The sequence below is a fragment of the Lissotriton vulgaris genome, chromosome 6 (assembly GCF_964263255.1).
Source record: "Lissotriton vulgaris chromosome 6, aLisVul1.2, whole genome shotgun sequence".
Classification (NCBI taxonomy): domain Eukaryota; kingdom Metazoa; phylum Chordata; class Amphibia; order Caudata; family Salamandridae; genus Lissotriton; species Lissotriton vulgaris.
This window is the reverse complement of record NC_141694.1, coordinates 706,404,406-706,422,122: the sequence shown is the minus strand read 5'-3', so window position 1 is coordinate 706,422,122 and position 17,717 is coordinate 706,404,406. Positions and strand designations below refer to the sequence as shown.

Here is a 17,717-nt window from a genome sequence, read left to right as displayed (position 1 = left end):
TAAACTCCCAAGGAAATCAATACAGGTTTGCTTTTTTTTTTGGGCAGTAGGCCAGGTCCTTGATTCTTTAATGCACCAATTACTTGATTGTTGGAAATACTAATTTGCAACATAAGCCTCTATGGTAAGGCATGAGCCCTCAATCAGGATGTGGGTTGTTAACCAACCCGCACTGATGCAGCTAATACATCAGGAAAGAATGTAATCATATCAGGTTTTTAGTAGGGTGTAGGCCTGAAATGCTAGCATCTGACATCTTTTATTTGGTGCTATTGTTTCAAGTATGGAACCGGGTAACCCTTCTCAGATTAGTCCTATTAAATGTTGGCCCACAAAGCAGCATACAGTGTTACGGGTGCAGACCTTGTTCACTCCAAGCCTGTAATTTCATTGCCTGTGGCTTCAGGCTGAGCAACTTACAATACTGCAAACCAGCTGCCCTTCAAATATTGTTTACATCAATCAAACTAAAGCAGAAAACTCAATATAACATGCCATTAAACCAAACATGAAATTGAAACAGGAAAAGTGTGCAGCCTTTTTCCCAGTTTCTTGCTTCGCGAATTAAGGGGCACCGCATGTTTCTCATAGCACCTCGTGTTGTGACTGCTGCGTCTCCCCAAACAAACGTAATTGTTTGTGATTGGGGAATGAATTGTTTATGATTGTGGTTTGTTTGTTTATATCATAGCAGCATATGGTGTAGCAGAGTGCCACATGGAGAAACAAATATGTTAGTAAAATGATGTGCTGAATATAATACACAAGACAAAAGGCAAGATGTCTGGGGAGCTATGCAAGCATGACAAAAAGCACCCTTCCTAGATTCTCTTAATACGCGTTATGCGTTTTGCAAGAGTATATCTATTGTACTCCTGTACTCGTAATAAGATAGACACATGCCCAAGTCATGACTATTCGTGAAGGGGTGGGTACCCTTACTCGAACAGGGACATGACCTGCTGGAGAGTATTTACAAATGGCTGAAATTCACTCAACTATTTCATCCGTCCCTTTTTTTCTTCTCAGCGGGATACCCTGCGTGTGACATATAGGCCCAGACGTGGGGTATTTAGCTCGTTGTGCCAGTGAACTCAAGCTGCACCTCAATTATGAGTCCCAACAAGGCCAAACACGGCTGGAGTCTGTTGTGTTCCTGTGCAGAGGGGACGTGCCCTAGCAGTTCGGACTTGACTCTACCTGTTGAGTCGGGCAAAAATTGATTTGCATATGGTTGGTCTAAGTCTGTAGTGGCCCAGCGGGCAAAGAAACTTTGGACTGGAACGAGGCCATGAATGCCTGAATAAAGTTCCAGTGGTTGACATTAACGTGAGCATTTTATCTATCTGCTTTGTTTTTTTGTGCTGGAGAAAGCAGCCTTCCATGGAGGATGACATCTACTTGCCTAGTAGGTCCCAAACCCATGAATCAAGGAGTATGTTTGCTAATTTATTTAAAAAAGAAACAAATAAGTGAAACTCATTTTAGACTCATCTCTCCTAAGCATAGTTACTGTAGGGATCGACAAAACAAAGATGCCATTTTGACATTTCTGTGATGTACCCAATGCATTTACATAATCTATATACAGGTTAGCATATGCAAATTGAGAATATGGTGTTGGGTGTTTGCAAGCTTTAATGTTTGTAAACCTATAACATGCTACTATTGAACAGGCAGGCCTGGTTAGTTAGATGTGGCAAAGGGACAGTATTCACTGTCTTGTCAGCTTTATGTTTTCAATAAAATTCATAATAAAAATAAATAAATATACCTAAAGAGTTTTCAGCAGCTCTCTTCATCCATTGGTCCTCTGAAGTGTCATTCACACTTTGCCTTAGCAGTTCACAGTATGGAGCAATGGGTCAGCCACGTCAGTCATTCTCTCTGTTTGCGGTGAGTGATGGCGTTTTCACTGTGCACAGCCACCTCAAAGATAGTGAGTGCCCATCACTGCCAGTGCAGGTATTCCTGTTTCCATTTCCTGTTTCTTTAATGTATTTCTGCGATGACTCATTTTTATTATGTATTGTTTGCAAATATATTCAAAGCCACAGTTAGATGGCCTCATGTTTACCTTTTGTTACTTTTTAACTTTTAATGTACGCTGCATATGTTTGCAAAAAAAACCAAAAACTAAAAAACATCCCAGGCTTGCCGGCGCCAGACATACTGGCAATGCTGATGCTATGTTTTTTTATTACAACCACTGCCTCGGTGGAAGGAGGTGGAAAGTTGGCATGCAGTACTTGTTTGTTGAGAATCAGAAATTTGGGGTGGAACGCTGGTGTAAAAAAATGAAGGTGTGTGCAACTGATGTACTTACAGTATGAAATGTCAACATTGTTCTGTGCCCTAATCAATCCCAACATCTTTTATGAAAATGGAGGGTGGACTTGGGAAAATGCAAATATTAAAAAGACTGTTCAGGCTTTGAAAGGGATTCATTGCCAACAAAGCACTCATTACAAGTTAAGTGGAATAGGGTGATATATATTCCAAACCTGGTAAAATACGATTACAACGGGTGAGGTATTTACTGCTTGTGATAAATACCTCCTATTTCAAGTTTTTAGCTTGCAAATGAGGCATAACTTGCAGAATCGATATTTAACACACTAAATTCTTCCTTTTTTGGGGCCATTTCCCAAGATACATTCAGAAAGGTTTGACCTCCGGGAATCTTATCAGGAAAAAACTGCAATGGTCGGAAAAATTATCACACAACTCGTAATTCAGATCCCTGTGCAAATACGTGCAATGAAGTTGGTTAATGCGGCTGCTAATCCTACTGTAAGAGGCACGGAGTGAGTTCAGCTCATAGAGCGCAGCACTTACCCAATGCTAGAGAGCAACAGTTAACTCCTTCGATGCTGATGACAGAACCGCTCCGTCATCAGCCGCGGTAGCACTGTGCTGATGACGGAGCGCTTCCGTCATGGCCCGCTCGCCGCGCCTGCACGGTGCGGATTCCGCGCCTGAGCTGGGCGTTCCATTGAGCGGGCGGGGCCATGACGGAACCGCTCTGTCATGAGCACAGCTCTACCGAGGCTGGTGACGGAGCGGTTCCGTGACCAGCATCTGTGCGCCGCGCTGCCGCCCCGCCCCCTTAGCGCTGCAGCGGATTAGCCGCAGCAGCGAAGGTGTTAATTAACTTTAATATTGGTGTTATCTTGTGTTGAGATTTGGGAAAGTTTATTACATCAAAGATTGGCACAGAGCACACAGGACTGTGAAAATCTGCAGGGTATTCTATGTAACATTTTTCAAGGTCTATGGACATTTTAGGAACTTTGAAAAGTTTTTTACTTTACCACCTGCATGTGAAAATTGTGACTGTTGAAACAGTTTCTGGCACACCGCTCCTTATTTAACAATAAAAATGCTTCTGCATAAGATATAGTTTGTTTAAATCAAGTAAGCCCTCATTAAAATAGCCCTTAAAAATTCATGTTATTTCCCTCGATTTACTTTTAGCAGTAGTCCCAATAATTATTGAGAAAAAAATTATGTGGATTATAATTTTTGGGGGATTAACATGTGTAAATCGGATTTATTTAGCCGATTTCCACCTGTTTCCCCAGTGTTCCACCAAGAGCCTTTGCCTGCTTGTAGCAGGTGAACTCTGGGCGGAATCCACTGAACAGTGGTGTTGCCAGTGAACCAGTGCTTAATTTGAGCCAATGGTTTCCATTGCTCTGCACCTGCACTTACTTGTCAACAACAGCTCTTATAACAGATGCCACATGGTGGCGCTGTTTGTGTAATTTAGAGATGAGCTGAACAACAGTTGATGATAAATTCAATATACATTAAAAAAACTAATGCCTGCCACCCAAGCCATTCTTATATTTTTGGGGGCCTCAACCGTTCTGAATTGTCACACCTTTGCAGTGTGTTGGTTAGTAGTTGGGTAGGAACTGTCATTGGCAGTGCTGGCAGGGGCAGTTGGTGGTACAAGCTGCAGCGGCCTCCTGATGAGGGTCCGGCACTTATTTTCTTTTACAAATTACTGCACTCAACACATAATATAACGCCTACCTGGGCCCATCGGAATTAATAAACCACTCATGATGAGGACCTTAATGTTCTACTTTACAATGCCATAGTGCATAGAAAATGACTGCAAAATGTAAACTTTCTGAAAGTAGTGCTGCAAGCATTTGCTATTGCGCATTCAAAAGTTTTGCGGAAAGTACACTTGCATGGAAAAGTTCTGCAAACATTTTTCAGATTGGGTCGATCGGAAATTATTGTTTTAAGCAATAAAATGATTTTGAAGTGTGGAAATATCTTCTCTGGAAATTAAGAAATGAGGCAGACTTAGTGAACAGCAAAAAACTGGGAGCTTCACAAAAGTTCACCGATGAAACAGAGAGTAGCACGCCCCTAACGGTACTTTGCGGTTGCTTGGGTGAATTTTCTAGGTCCAAGAGAGGAGGCAAGCAAAATTACCTAGGAAAGAATTCAGATGGTGCAGTTTAAAAAAAAAAAGTGTTGAAACATGCAGCTACTCCTCAAACAACACTGCATCGCCTAACCATGAATAACTCTGGTCCAGAACCCAAAAGGTAGGGTGTTCTCCTGTAAAAGCCAAAACCTTTCTGATGGGCTAAGATCGCTAAGATCACCCTAACCTGGTTACTTACATAGCACCTTGAAAAAGTGCCACAGGAATTATGCAATACTGTGACAGTGGCATTTTCCACATGATTATGAATTTGCCACACTGGCCACATAATCCATTATCTTTTGCATAATGTGCAGATTTTAACAAAAAAAGATGTTTCTAGCTCATACGGGTTAAAAGTGACTAAAACGCTGCCTCACATGTTGCCACGCAGTGGCAGAGCCTATGCCACAGTGTCAAGTCGCCTTTCAGTTGCTGATTGCTGCAGCTAGGAGTTACAATGATACTATTGAAGTGAAACATTTGCCCATACAATGTTAACAAGTGTAAAAATAACAAAACTGTAAAGTAAAACAGCCACAAAAAGTGCCTAATTATACTGCTTAATTTACCTTTTCTTGCCTCATAACTTACACAAGACTACTGCATAATTTAGTCCTCACCTGACACAATCCCAGTGGCTTTGGTCTGAGAGTGCTCTTTAAATGATAGCTAAGGTTTTTAGTGATCAATGTAGAAAATTACATGAAATAGCTGTGCTCCCAGGGATCAGATATTAGATTTTTTACCACGGCCCTTTACCTTCATGTGGTTCCCAGCATACACCCCTTATTAGAGGGGTTCCTAACTGGTATTTAAAAATGTCATTACGTGCATGCACAAGAGAGAGGCCAGAGGAGGTTTAAAGACCAGCGATGGTGACCTCCCCAGAATAATCACTAAACACGAAAAAACCAGATAGTTGGATCACCAGTGTTACCTGCAAAAGTCAGGTTCAGTACCCCAGCTGTCCTGAGCAAGACTGTCCTGTCCCCCGCAGCGAGTAGCCGTGTTCCAGCTTATGGAGTGGTTGAAGATGCACTTGCACCTTAAGCATTCTTGCTAAGGACTGCTAGGGTACTGTACCTGACTTTTGCAGGTACCACCAGTGCATACAACCATCTGGTTAATCCAGGATCTCTGATCTAGTATTTTACGTAACTTACCAACATATTGGTTATGGTTATCAACACGTTTGTTCTCAGTTTGTTTTAGATATCACTTGCACAGCAGTAGCAGACACTAGATCCTGAAGAAAGCCCAACACTTTTTGGTCATAGGCTGAAACATGTCGATCTAAATCAGTACGGTTCGATCTATGACACTGCTAGTGGTCGTGTGATCACTAGACAGACCAGAATGCATTCAAGTGGCAGCTTCCAAGTGTGGAACAGCACTGACAGAAGATACAGCTTCACGTTGAGTGCACGCCAGTGAGTCCTTGGCAGGACAACCTTTCAGAGAAAACATATTAGTGCATGGAATGGTGTAAACTGCACTGGTACCACTACAAGACTCATTGGACAATCCTACTACCAGAATCCTCGGACATTCATGGTCACTGATGCCAGTAAGTTCAGCTGAGAGTGGAATTCATCCTTCAGCTGGAAGATCACAATGAGTACAGGACCTGCGGTCTTTCTAGGCTAAATCTTGTTACTAGGGGCTTTTTACTTCTTTTATGTTCTGACTGAGTTCAGTCTATCACTGAGATGAACCAGGAACGTGTGATTCAGACCAATCTACACACTCTGATCCTGTCGGAGCCTCTTTCATGCATCTCCTAAAAAGGTGCTGTGTCAGTGGCTCCATCAGAAATCCAAACAGGGTGCTGAACTTGAAGCAAATCCTCAGCATCCAAGTAGGGTCCTCCTCTGAGGTTTATAGTTTACCTGATGTTATGACATGTGGGTTTTGTGTTCTGTGTGGCTGTGAGACGCCTCTACCTCATTGGACACCATGTGGCACTGAGTGCTGTCATGAATGGATGTTCATTCACAGGAATGACACTGCAAGGAAGAGTGCAGGTTGCTTTGGCAGTTTGACCTTGGCAGTAGGTATTAAAACATCTAGTCTCTTCAGATTGTGCAACATTGAACTTACATTGACAGATTCCGTTCATTCTGTATTGATGTGCCTTGTATATAGGCCTGTCTGCGTGCAGGTCAGAATGCAACCAGTCTCCTGAGTTCACATCTCACCATAAGGGATCACCTCACTTTTACTCTTCAGTGAAGACCTGTTAATACCACAGTCCAATTCAAAATCTTATGCCTCACTTCTGGGTGCTTGAATAACTTTTCACCTACTTACTGTGCCAGTAGCGTTTCTCACTATGTCCCTGGTGTCTCTCCAGTGCTCAAATATTATCATGCTGTACTTGTTAACAATAGCATTGGGTGTAGGGCGTTGGCTCATAGTTTAGAACCTCAAAATAATAGCACTCAAAGTGATCGCGGAGACGTACTACATTGAGCTGTCACTGATATGGTCACAGAAGTCAAGGTAAGTACCATTACCTGTCCCCCTATCAGGCCCCCTTCCTTTGCGATTCATTTGGCAATGTTCTTCCCTGATGTTTTCAGAAAGCTTCTCAAGACCTGTGAGCGCAGCATCTCTGTAGAAGGTGCCTTGGGCTTCATCTTATCCTGAGCAATGTGTGTACTTTTTCCAGCCACTGCTGTATATTGGCTTTTAACCTAATCGATCTACTTGTACACCAAATGGAATTTACAGGTTATCTAATTCCTGTACTGTTAAACTTACAAGCTTGTTTCTCTAACAACTGAAGTATGAATTGAAACCTTTGCTAAAGACCATGTATCAAGTAGAAATTCTTTTAGTTACTGTAAAAAATCTAACAAAGTAAATGTACCTAAAAATATGGTGCTAGGTGACAATTATTTTGGAGCATGCATCTGAATCCTTTGCTGATTACATTAAAATGTGGGTCCTTAGGTATTGACTCCTGGCCCAAACTAATTACACTAAAGTCTGGAAAAACTCATTGTAATTCAGTCACCCAAAAAACTGTACTCTTTCCCAGTGCTTAATTTGAGCCAGTGGTTTCCGGTGCTCAGCACTTAATCATCGACACTAGCTCTAAGAGCGTGAACTAGAACCGCTTTTCATGAGCACCAGTTAAGGGCACATTTATTTTTTGTAGGCACTGGGAGATTAAGTGATTTGTCCAGAATCACAGGATGTAGAGCCTACGCCGAGACTCAAAACTGGTTCCCAAGCTCCAAAGTCGGCAGCTGTGGCCGTTACCCTACATCCTCCCCCCGGTTGTAGGGTTCTATGATTAGTCGTTAGTTCTGGGCTGATGCAAGCTGCATCCTGGCGAGAGCTCCGGCACTTATTTTTTCACAAATTAACCACTGCTCTTGCCCTCTGTGGAGGCTTTGATTGCTCGTAAGCTAGCGGCCTGCCCCTTCACAAATAGCTCGCTAATAGTATACAAAGATAGCAGAACTTTTGAGGCAAAGTAGAAAATAATGTAAGGGGAACATAATGCTGCAGTTGAGGCATGGGATACCTGAAAAAAAAGTTGTGGGAAGGGCTATGTACGATAATTTTCTTCAGTCAAGCAAGTTGTGCAGCCATTGTATGATGCATTAGCTGTAATATCTGGGCCAGTAGCCAAGGATGAATGTTCACACTTGCAAAGTATTAAAATGTAAAACATGGAACTCTCATTGTACTGCTGCTGACTCCCATTCACAGCTCAACATGTTCTCAGTGGAGTGATCACTTGGAAGGCTAGTATTTTGAGATTGCTAACTGTGAGCCAAAACACCCAGCGCTACCCTTAGTATGCACAACATGATGGCCTCTGAGGCCTGTAGGAAAACCATAAAAATACTTTCATTTTACAACCTGCTGAATGCTGCTTCTGGTTCATGTTTGAGGAAGGAATCTATTGACGGTAAGCTTGATGACTTTTATAGATGGTAAAACCACATTAAGCTGTATTTGAAAAGTAGTGGTATCATATTCATAAAGCAAATCAACATTTCACGATCCAAAGTATTTTAAATAAAGGACTTGCAAACTTTTGTGCTTTGTTTGCAATTTATTTGCTCATTGACAAGAATTTGAGCTGAATTTTACATTCAGCTTTGGAGACTTGCCCCTACGGAAACCAGTGCCTGACGTAGTGAGCCACACGGACTTGCTCAACCTCCCCTCATCTGGATATGCACCAAGTACATCCCCTGGTGAGACCTTGCCAGAGGCTATAAAATAAAAGGACGTAGACCATACTTGGTCTTACTGCTGCATTACACAACCCTGTGTGCGTGTGTGTTCGGTGGGCCTATCAGCAGGACCATCTATCTCCATGAGGGCGCCCGCGACACCTATGCCATGTCTGGCACCTCAAACCTGTGGAGGACTGAGGGGTCGCTTGTACCTGAAGCACATTGTTTCTTGATACTTCTTGAGTGAAACAGATTGCGGACTATGGCGTTGGCAAGGATGAAGGGGGCGGGCAAGAGATTGACTATCACAGATAGGAGGAACCTCTAGATGGTAGAGTTAATGTGCAAATGAACACTGCTGCCAGGCCTGACTTCATGTATGTTAGGGCAGTCAAACAGAGCTTAAGATTGGCCTGATCATACTGCATTTTCAAGCTAACCACTCACTAGGTAAATAACCAATCTTGACATTTTCTGCATCTGAATTGATCATTTTGAGGATATCCTGACATTCTGGCATGTATCTGCCCTCCTGAACCTGTGTTGGACAGCCCTACTCCACAGGGCCAAGGCAGAGATTGGAGTCAGGGGGGTGGGGACATGGGCAGGACCTTATTTAGAGATTAACTGATGCAGGATATTCACAAAAAATTGGCGCATATCCTGTCCGCACGTAAAACGGTATAGGGCCTTTTGCACTCTAGATAGGGCGCAGGTGAGTATGGGGTGATATCTGGTGAAAATCCATAACTACAGTTAACAGTTTTTATTAGTTACCTATTTATTCACTGTGTGAATAAGACGCTTTTTATAGCAATTGTATATTTTAGAATCTAAAAGAAAAATATCGGCAAGGGGATCTTGTTTTGAGTTGTGATAATTGATGCTTCCTGGTTGGCTGATCGCATTGTAATTGAAAACTATGAATTGTTCACTTGATAGATTGAGATCTTAATTAATTATATTATTAGTAACATGTTTCTCAGTTAAATATTATTTATGCTTAATGCTCAGGCAATATTATGCAAAAAATTCCACTCAGTTTCTGAAAATCTGAAATTTGGAGTACTTGCAATTTCACATACATGCTATAATATCGCAAAGTCACATACGATGAACGAATGAGTGAACTGCTTTCTCACATACTTTTAATCGCAGTCAGTGTCTTTCTCAGAACACAGCTCTGTCACAAATAACTGCAGAAGAGTGTGAAAGTCGTTGATTTCTTAAGGAATTTATTTGAGTATTTTGTTTTGCATCGCAATTTTGCATTTAGTCGCTACATCGACTAATCACAGAAAATTCTGATACTAAATCACAGGCAACATGAAACCAAAATTATGGGGCTGGTAAGACAGCTTGAGTCACAGGATGATGTAACAAATGAATACCCAAGGGTCATTAAGGGCATTTAACAGGTTAAAATTTAAATCTCAGATCTCTTTGTAAATGACTTTGGCGCATTGCAGTAGATATAAGGTGTTGTCATAACCATCAACACTGGACAGAGAGGAATTTCCCTGGCCGAAGCCAAAGCATGAGCACCTAATGCGCCAGGTCGCCTTTTATGAGAAACCCTTCAAGGTCTTCCATTTTTCATCAATACAATTTTTAGGTGTGGCTTAGCCAAGGCCTTTTGATTTTTCTAAAATGATATATAGAAGATACTTACTTAATGTGGCTTTCAGTCAACCCTCGTCATCAGTACAGCCGTGGCCTGTGCAGGTAAGAGCGGTGGGGGCGGATTTCGACAGACGACAAGGCACAAATAATTATTTCTTTAATTTTCCCTTGTGGCCATCTGTCGAATCCCCCCTCCCCAACCCGGCCCCACCGCTCTTACCTGCACGGGCTGCGGCTGCATAAGTAATTGTGTCATTCACATTTTTCTTCCACCCACTACAGCGTGGGGCAGTGAGACAGTCCACTTCAGCCATTGGCTAACTTATTGTGAGTGACAGCATTCTGCTGTTTCACATGGAGACCATCGACACAGAGGGCCTGATTCACAAAGGGCCTCTGCACTCAGAGCCACACAGTCTTGGGGGAGTCTTTGCACTCGGGCAGAATCTCCGCAATGAGAATTCTTTTCTATTGAGGTCACTTGAAGTCCTTATTAGCTCCTCATTGCGAACATAAAGGAACTGGAGCGCAGTAGAAAACACACATGGTTCCATTACAACATCTCTGGAGTTACCAGGATATGCGGTTGTTATAATGGGAGATAATTTTCAAAATTTCTCTGGAATTCTTTTGCTCTTGGTTACTCTCAATGTTACAAACCAAAATCCAAATTTAGCCGAAGGTTCTGTTGCTGCTAAAACTGGTATTACTGGTCATATCCACAAAATTAACTAGCCAAAATTGCAATATAGATTGATTTGAGAATGTGTGCATCCATTTATTTATCTATTAATGCCTAGACTGGAGTTAAATCTTTGTGATACTAATAAAGTTAATGTTGCATTGTTATAACATCTCTGTCAAATGCTTTCTGCTTCTGACCTATTCTAACTCTGTCCTTTCATATATCTGACAGGAATGGTGACTGACAGGGTACCCTGGACAGGAAAGGGAGCAGCGCAAACCATATCACATCTCCAGATTGCACCAGCTGTCTGACCCCTCTGTATCACCGACTAGCGCAGGGCGTGAAGGACCCGCTCTATCTTCCATATTTTCTTTACTGTAATGAAGTGACAGACTTATCAGTATCAAAGGCCTCTTCTGCCAGTGGAAGCATCCCATTCCTCCAGCCTTTGCTCTTTGACGCCTCTCCTTGGAAGGAACCCATCTGTTGCTCTCTCTTGTTCCTTACCCTTGTACTTACCAACATACGGACCAACGTTGATGCAATTCCGCTGTGTCTTCATGGTTTAGAAGTTTGACTGGACAAGATTGTGGATTTCCTTTGTCTTTTTTTTTTAAAGAAACAGCTGTGGTTTTGCTGCTACACTACGAATCGGCATTGTGAGGTTTGAGACCTGTACAGATGTTAAATGTGGGAACGGGGGTATACTGGAGAAATATCGCTTCAGATCATCTCTCTGTCCTACCCAGGATGCACTTTTAAAAAAACATTTTTAATATTTTATTGGCTAATATACATTTTTATTATTTTTACTAAGGCCACCTTTATCCTAATGCCATATTTTCAGTGTTAAACTCATATGGATTTGACTTTTTTCTGGTTCGTCTGAAGCAAGAAGCAGCATGAATAGTTTATACTGTGGTTTTGTAAAGACTGTATGCCAAGAGAACACAGTAAATGTTTATCCTTCTCGGCTTTCATTTCAAACAACTCCTCTAGCTCCCACCCCCACCTAGAAAGACTCCCCGTTCGTGAACAGAGCTAGGAGTGTTTAACTGAAGACCAAAAGTCCTGTAAGGTGTATAATAATCCAAGGAGGAGAGACTTGCTGGGCATCACAAGAAACGCGGATGAAATTTCACGCCATGATGGATTTCACTGATCCGGGAAGTCAGTGAGGCAATCTTTCCATGTGCAGCTCCCTTTCATGATAATTCGAGTGGTATAGATGAGCCACTGACAACTGTGTGCCAAGGGGAGGGGCAACGTGAGCGAGGACCTCCCCTCCCCTGAGATCTAGGCCCACTGTTTGCTTTCTCCTGTCATGGTTAAGAGACATGTGCAATTCGATCCTCAGTCGCTGGGCGGAGGATAACAGGGTAGAACTTAATTGTGTGCACTTGTATAGTTGTAGCCAGGAGTCTGAAAGAACACCAGAGCACATAGGTGCAGCAGCCGAACCAGGAAGCCGGAATTATGTGGTGTATCTCATTTGAACAAATACAAAGAGAACATAGCCATTTAGCACTCCACATGAAGCTACCTTCTGGTTCCATGTTCCTGGTTCCGGATGAAGCCAAGATTCAATCTGAAATATGCAGAGTGTGTCCTTTCTGCAAGGCTTCTGTTTTTAAGAATCACAGTGATATCTATTGAAAGAGCTGGCTGCGACTGGCCCTCACGCGGTCGTGCGCAGGGTATAGCAGAGGTTCACCAGAGTATTTTAGCGATGGAGCACTTTGAGTACTGTGTATATACTGTATTTCTACCGTTCCTTTGTAAAATTTCACTTAACACTACAAGCGACTGTTTTACAAAGTTCTCCTTATTTATTAATCTGGACTTGGCAATGAGTCGATGGCTTGGTATTATTGATTTTAAGTTTTGTCAATTTTCCAAAGTTGTTAGCAAATATGTTGACCCTTCGTGGAAACAGCAGCTAGATCCTTTTGTTTCCAAGATTAAAAAGAAAGATTCTCTTTGGAAATTATGATGGCTGTCTCTATCTTTTTTTCCTTTTTTTGTTTAACTTCTTGACCGTCAGAAGACTTTAGGAAAGGACTGACAAATGCAAGATTCAATGTATTCTCATTTTTGTGAGATTTCATAGAAACAGATGTCTGAATTTTCTGTGTTTATAGTCTAAAATTCTGGACTCCGGAATATCAATTCAGTGAGCAATTGATATCAAATGTAAATTTGAAGTGTTGCGATATGGAATAGGTTTAAGGTCAGGGCAGGTTTAGGGCTGTGACAAGGGTAAGAGATGGGTTTTGGCATAGTTTAGGGTTAATAAGCGGTAAAGAATGGGTTTCAAGTTAGTTTTATGGTGTGAGTTAGATTTTAGTGTTTTGGTCTGGTTAATAGATGGGCATAGACTAGAGTAATGCTGAGGGATAGATTCAAGGTAAGGGTATGAAAGGGAAAAGGCTAAGAGGCAGTGCTTAATTTCCGCCTGTGGTTTCTGTTGCTCAGCAATGGCACTTAATTGTCTACAACGGTACTTATGACAGTCTGCCACATGTTTGCACTATCCGTCGAATTTAGAAATGAGCACAACAATAGTTGTATATTAATTCAATATACATTATAAGGGAGTATATCTGCCACCCAAGCCATTCTTATAGTGTTGGGCACCTGGAATAGTCAGAATTGTCTCACTTGTAGAAGTGTGATTGTCAGTAGTTGTGTTGATATTGTCATTGGTAAGACTGGCATGATAACTGATGGTGTGATCTGCAGTGCCTTCCTGAAGAGGATCCTCAAACTTATTTTTTATCCAAAGTAGGCTCTGCTAGGAAGAGGTTTAGTTGTGGTGTTGGGTTAGGTTTAGGGACGGGATAGGTTTCGTAAAAGGAGAATAGAGGTTAAGATAAATAAATGGCTTAGGTTTAACTTGAGTACAGGAAATGTTAGAGTTAAGGGAAAACAAAGGATTAAAGTAGGAGATAGGGTTAATAGAACTGGAAGTGTTCATGATATGAGCGAGGTCCTGGTGTAAAGGTAATTGTAGAAATACATAATCTGCTGATGAGACAGTAGTAAATTAGATGATTCTGACAAAGTGGACAGACGAGGTGATGGTTGGCAAGGTGGTGGCATAGTTGATGTATTGACGTAAACTCCACATGTATAAAAACAGTGTAAGCAATTACTGTATTTTATGTATGCAAGAACTTTATAACCAGTGAAAGGGACGCATCTTGCAAAGCAGCGGCATTTTAAACATCCCGTCTGCCTCTAGATTTGGACTCTAGTAGCTAAGATTTAATTCATTAAAACAGTTTTTTTATGTGGTTACGACATTAAAGAGCAGAAGAAATGTCGGCAGAACCATCACCTTTAAAATGTAAACCGGTGTTACCCAATCAAACAAGAAACAATGCTAATGTCAAAATGCCAAGCTGCTGATATTGCTTGAAAAAGACAGGCTGAAAAACATCACTACATGAACATAAATATGTCCTAAACATGATTATGCCTAGGCCCAAATCCTTATTTCAGTGCTTTTTCAAGCAACAACCTGAGTTTCTGTCAAAACATGAATGATCTTTTTCACCATGGAAGTATACTAGCTATTTAAAAACATCATTATGGCTCGAAACATAATACACTGAAAAAGGGCACAGCTGTACGATGTGCCATTTGCTTTTAATTATCCTCTTCAAAGGCAGCAAGTTGAGATTGAGAGTGAACTTGTGTCCCTTATTCCTGGTAAAAAAACGAGGCACCACTGGGATTTCCAATGCCACTGGAATAGCAACCTTATCAGTGTTCTGCTGTATTGCGTGCTCAGTCTACTCATGCTCTGAGGACACTCGACTCAGTGGACCCCATAGTGAATAGGGCCCTAGTCTGAAAGTGGTTGGCTTATTGAGGGTTCTTCACCTAAGCTTCTGTCTCCTTGAAGATTTAGACAGCTACCCATCAAGTACTATGATCATACAGTGATCCATCCATCTGGAAATTGGCTCTACGCATTACACTTTCCTTGTGTAGTAAGATTGGGAGGGAAACGGGGTAAATTCAGATTGACTGTCCCCATGACATGTTTACCTCATGGATATGAAGGAGCTGCTCCCACCTGCAGGCTTGCTAGAGCATATTTCACTGTAAGGAGGGTAGAATATCTAGACACATGTTTACCAGTGGAGTCCTACTTCATCCTCAGTTTGTTGTCCATCATCAACCTAGAGACAATTAGAAGAGACTTGAGGACAATATTGATGCAGCCCTATGATGGCTAGAAAGATAAATCTGGAGACTATACAGAGGTAAAACCAGGGGAGAAGATAGTTAAGCATCCACCTTAGCTCTAGATACTAACCTGCATATAGGCCCGAATAGTCCAGACTACCAGAACGCACACACACACAACACACACACCCCAACCCCCTGGCCTGCCCCAAACATGCACTCATTAAATGGTAACTCCACAGGGCTAACATCCCTTATTATCATCACCTTTCTTAGTGAGAGAGAAGCTAAGTGACAGATATCCACTGGTACCTTTATTTCTTGCCCTCTGAATTTTGAGCTAATCTGATTATTCAGTAACCCTTGTCCTTTGAATTGCACTTCTTTTTTTCTGTTAAACCATGGCCACAGCAATCTGTCATCAGACCTCAGCTCTACATCCACCTGCTCTGCCCCACTGCCACCATATTTTGCTCTCTGTACCTCTGCATGCATCTTCCAGCAATACATACTCTGGACCTGATATAATGGACAAAATATCACAAACGAAAATATAGACAATCTCTGTTAAGGGCAAGTGTAGGTTGACACAGCTATGTACCTTGATGTTTATCTTTGTATACAAATATACATATTAGAACTCACATCTCTACCACAGAGAACAGAGACTCACCCTCCTTTAAAGCGTATTTTAATCCAATTGAGCAGCAATCCAGGTACAAAATAATAATCAATGCAGGCCCAACACGTTTCACACTAACACAGTCCTTGATCACGGACCATTTAAGACACTGCTGACATGCGGAGCTTTAGATTCCCTCATTTGCATAACCTCAATAATGCTCATGTGAGCGTTGTACTGTATTCTGGGACCGTGAGTCTGCAGCAAGGAAATCACTATCCATCATCCTGAAATAGGTATGTATAGTGCTTAATCAATAGGCATGTATACCCAGACTGTCTCTGCAGTGACAAAAATCGCTGAAGGTTACATTCAGAGGCTCCATTCAATGCCTTACGGCCCGTGATCAAGGACTGTAAGGTTTGAAACGTGTTGGGCCTTTGCATATATTTCGTACCTGATTTGCCAATAAATTGCCTACTACTGGATGCCTGGAGTGGGAGTGCGTCTCTGTTCTCTGTGGTGGAGGTGTGGATTTGAATAAATATACATGGCATGTGCGGCTGTAGATACACATGTTTAGCATAAGCCCACCATCTAGGGTTTGTCTCGGAAGTGTACAAGTTGTTTTTCTTGGAAGAAGTTCTTCAAGTCATGAGTTATAGTGATTCCTCCTCTTGCTTGCATAGCTCGTTATCATCGACTCCATTGGTAGATTGTTGTTTTCCACTGTCTGGTTCGGTTGTGTGTTCCCCTGCCCCGGTCGACACTTCAATAGGATCCTTTTCTATCACCATTGGTATTGTTATTGAAAAAAAGACTCTTTGGGACCTTAAAGCAAGAAGAATGGAGACGTCTCAATGGTGCATCGATGATACAACAGACCTTTTCGGTTTGAAGGAACCGGATACAGAAATGGAGGCACATCCATCAGCTGCAGATGAGAGTACATTCTCTCAAGGACAATGCTCCAACTCTAATGCTGAAACCCTTACATCTGGGCAACAAACCATGAGTAAACTGCCCCAAAAAGCTACACCCAAAGTACAAAAGTCTGCTGTTGGGCCTTCACTGCCATTGGACCATGGTAGGCACCGAACAACTGATCACGGAAAGTCTGGCCTCGGCTCAGCACCGAAAAGACAGTCGAAGACTATCGAGCCGAAACAGTCCAGAGCTCTGAATCGAAGAAATCTTCGGAGCCGAAAACATCCAAAGCAGACACATCCACATTTTCGGTTCGGATCAGAAAAAATGTTCGGAGTAAAAAACCAGACCATTCGTCAGAGGAGGTACAACTTGTCTTTTGAAAATTTTCAACAGCAATTGGATAATACACAGAACATCTTGTAAATTATCAAGATACAGGAAGAATACTTACTAGACCTCCATGATATTCCTGCTAAGAAAAGAAAACAGGAGAATAAAGCCACCAGTCCACTTAGGATTACTCCTCTTCCAATACCACATACACCTTCACTTCAACAATCTCCAGACAATGAGGATATACACTCAGAAGGGTGAATACACTCTTTTACAGGGGATGGGAGTGATGATGAGGATCAACACACACTACCCCCACAGAATGACTGGGATACATTTGACAAAGATCCTCCTGATGGCACGGATCCAGACCTTTATCCCTCTAAACCCTCTCCACCAGCTACCACCACATATTATGCCCTTATAAATAGAGCAGCACATTTTCATAAGGTACCTTTTCATACTGAGGAAATACAGGATGAATTTTTATTTGAAACTCTTTCCTCCACACAAAATCAACCCAATATCTAACAATGTTAAAGGGTATGCTTAGACATACTACTAATATTTAAAGAGCCCTTAAAATCTATGATTATTACTCCGAGTGGACAAAAAATATAAACCTTCCCAACAGACCCTACATACATTATGACTTAGCTTACACCTGATTCC

General features: G+C 41.8%; 1 protein-coding gene across 7 annotated transcripts in view; it reads left to right on the top strand.

Moving 5' to 3' along the window:
- Positions 1–12,953, top strand: part of SOBP (sine oculis binding protein homolog) — a 429,255-nt gene extending 416,302 nt beyond the window's left edge. For all 7 annotated transcript variants that reach the window (XM_086926694.1, XM_086926693.1, XM_086926691.1 and 4 more), the window contains one exon: positions 11,192–12,953. The gene's annotated coding sequence lies outside the window, so the exon portion shown is untranslated. The remainder of the gene's footprint in view (positions 1–11,191) is intronic.
- The last annotated feature ends 4,764 nt before the right edge of the window (positions 12,954–17,717 follow it).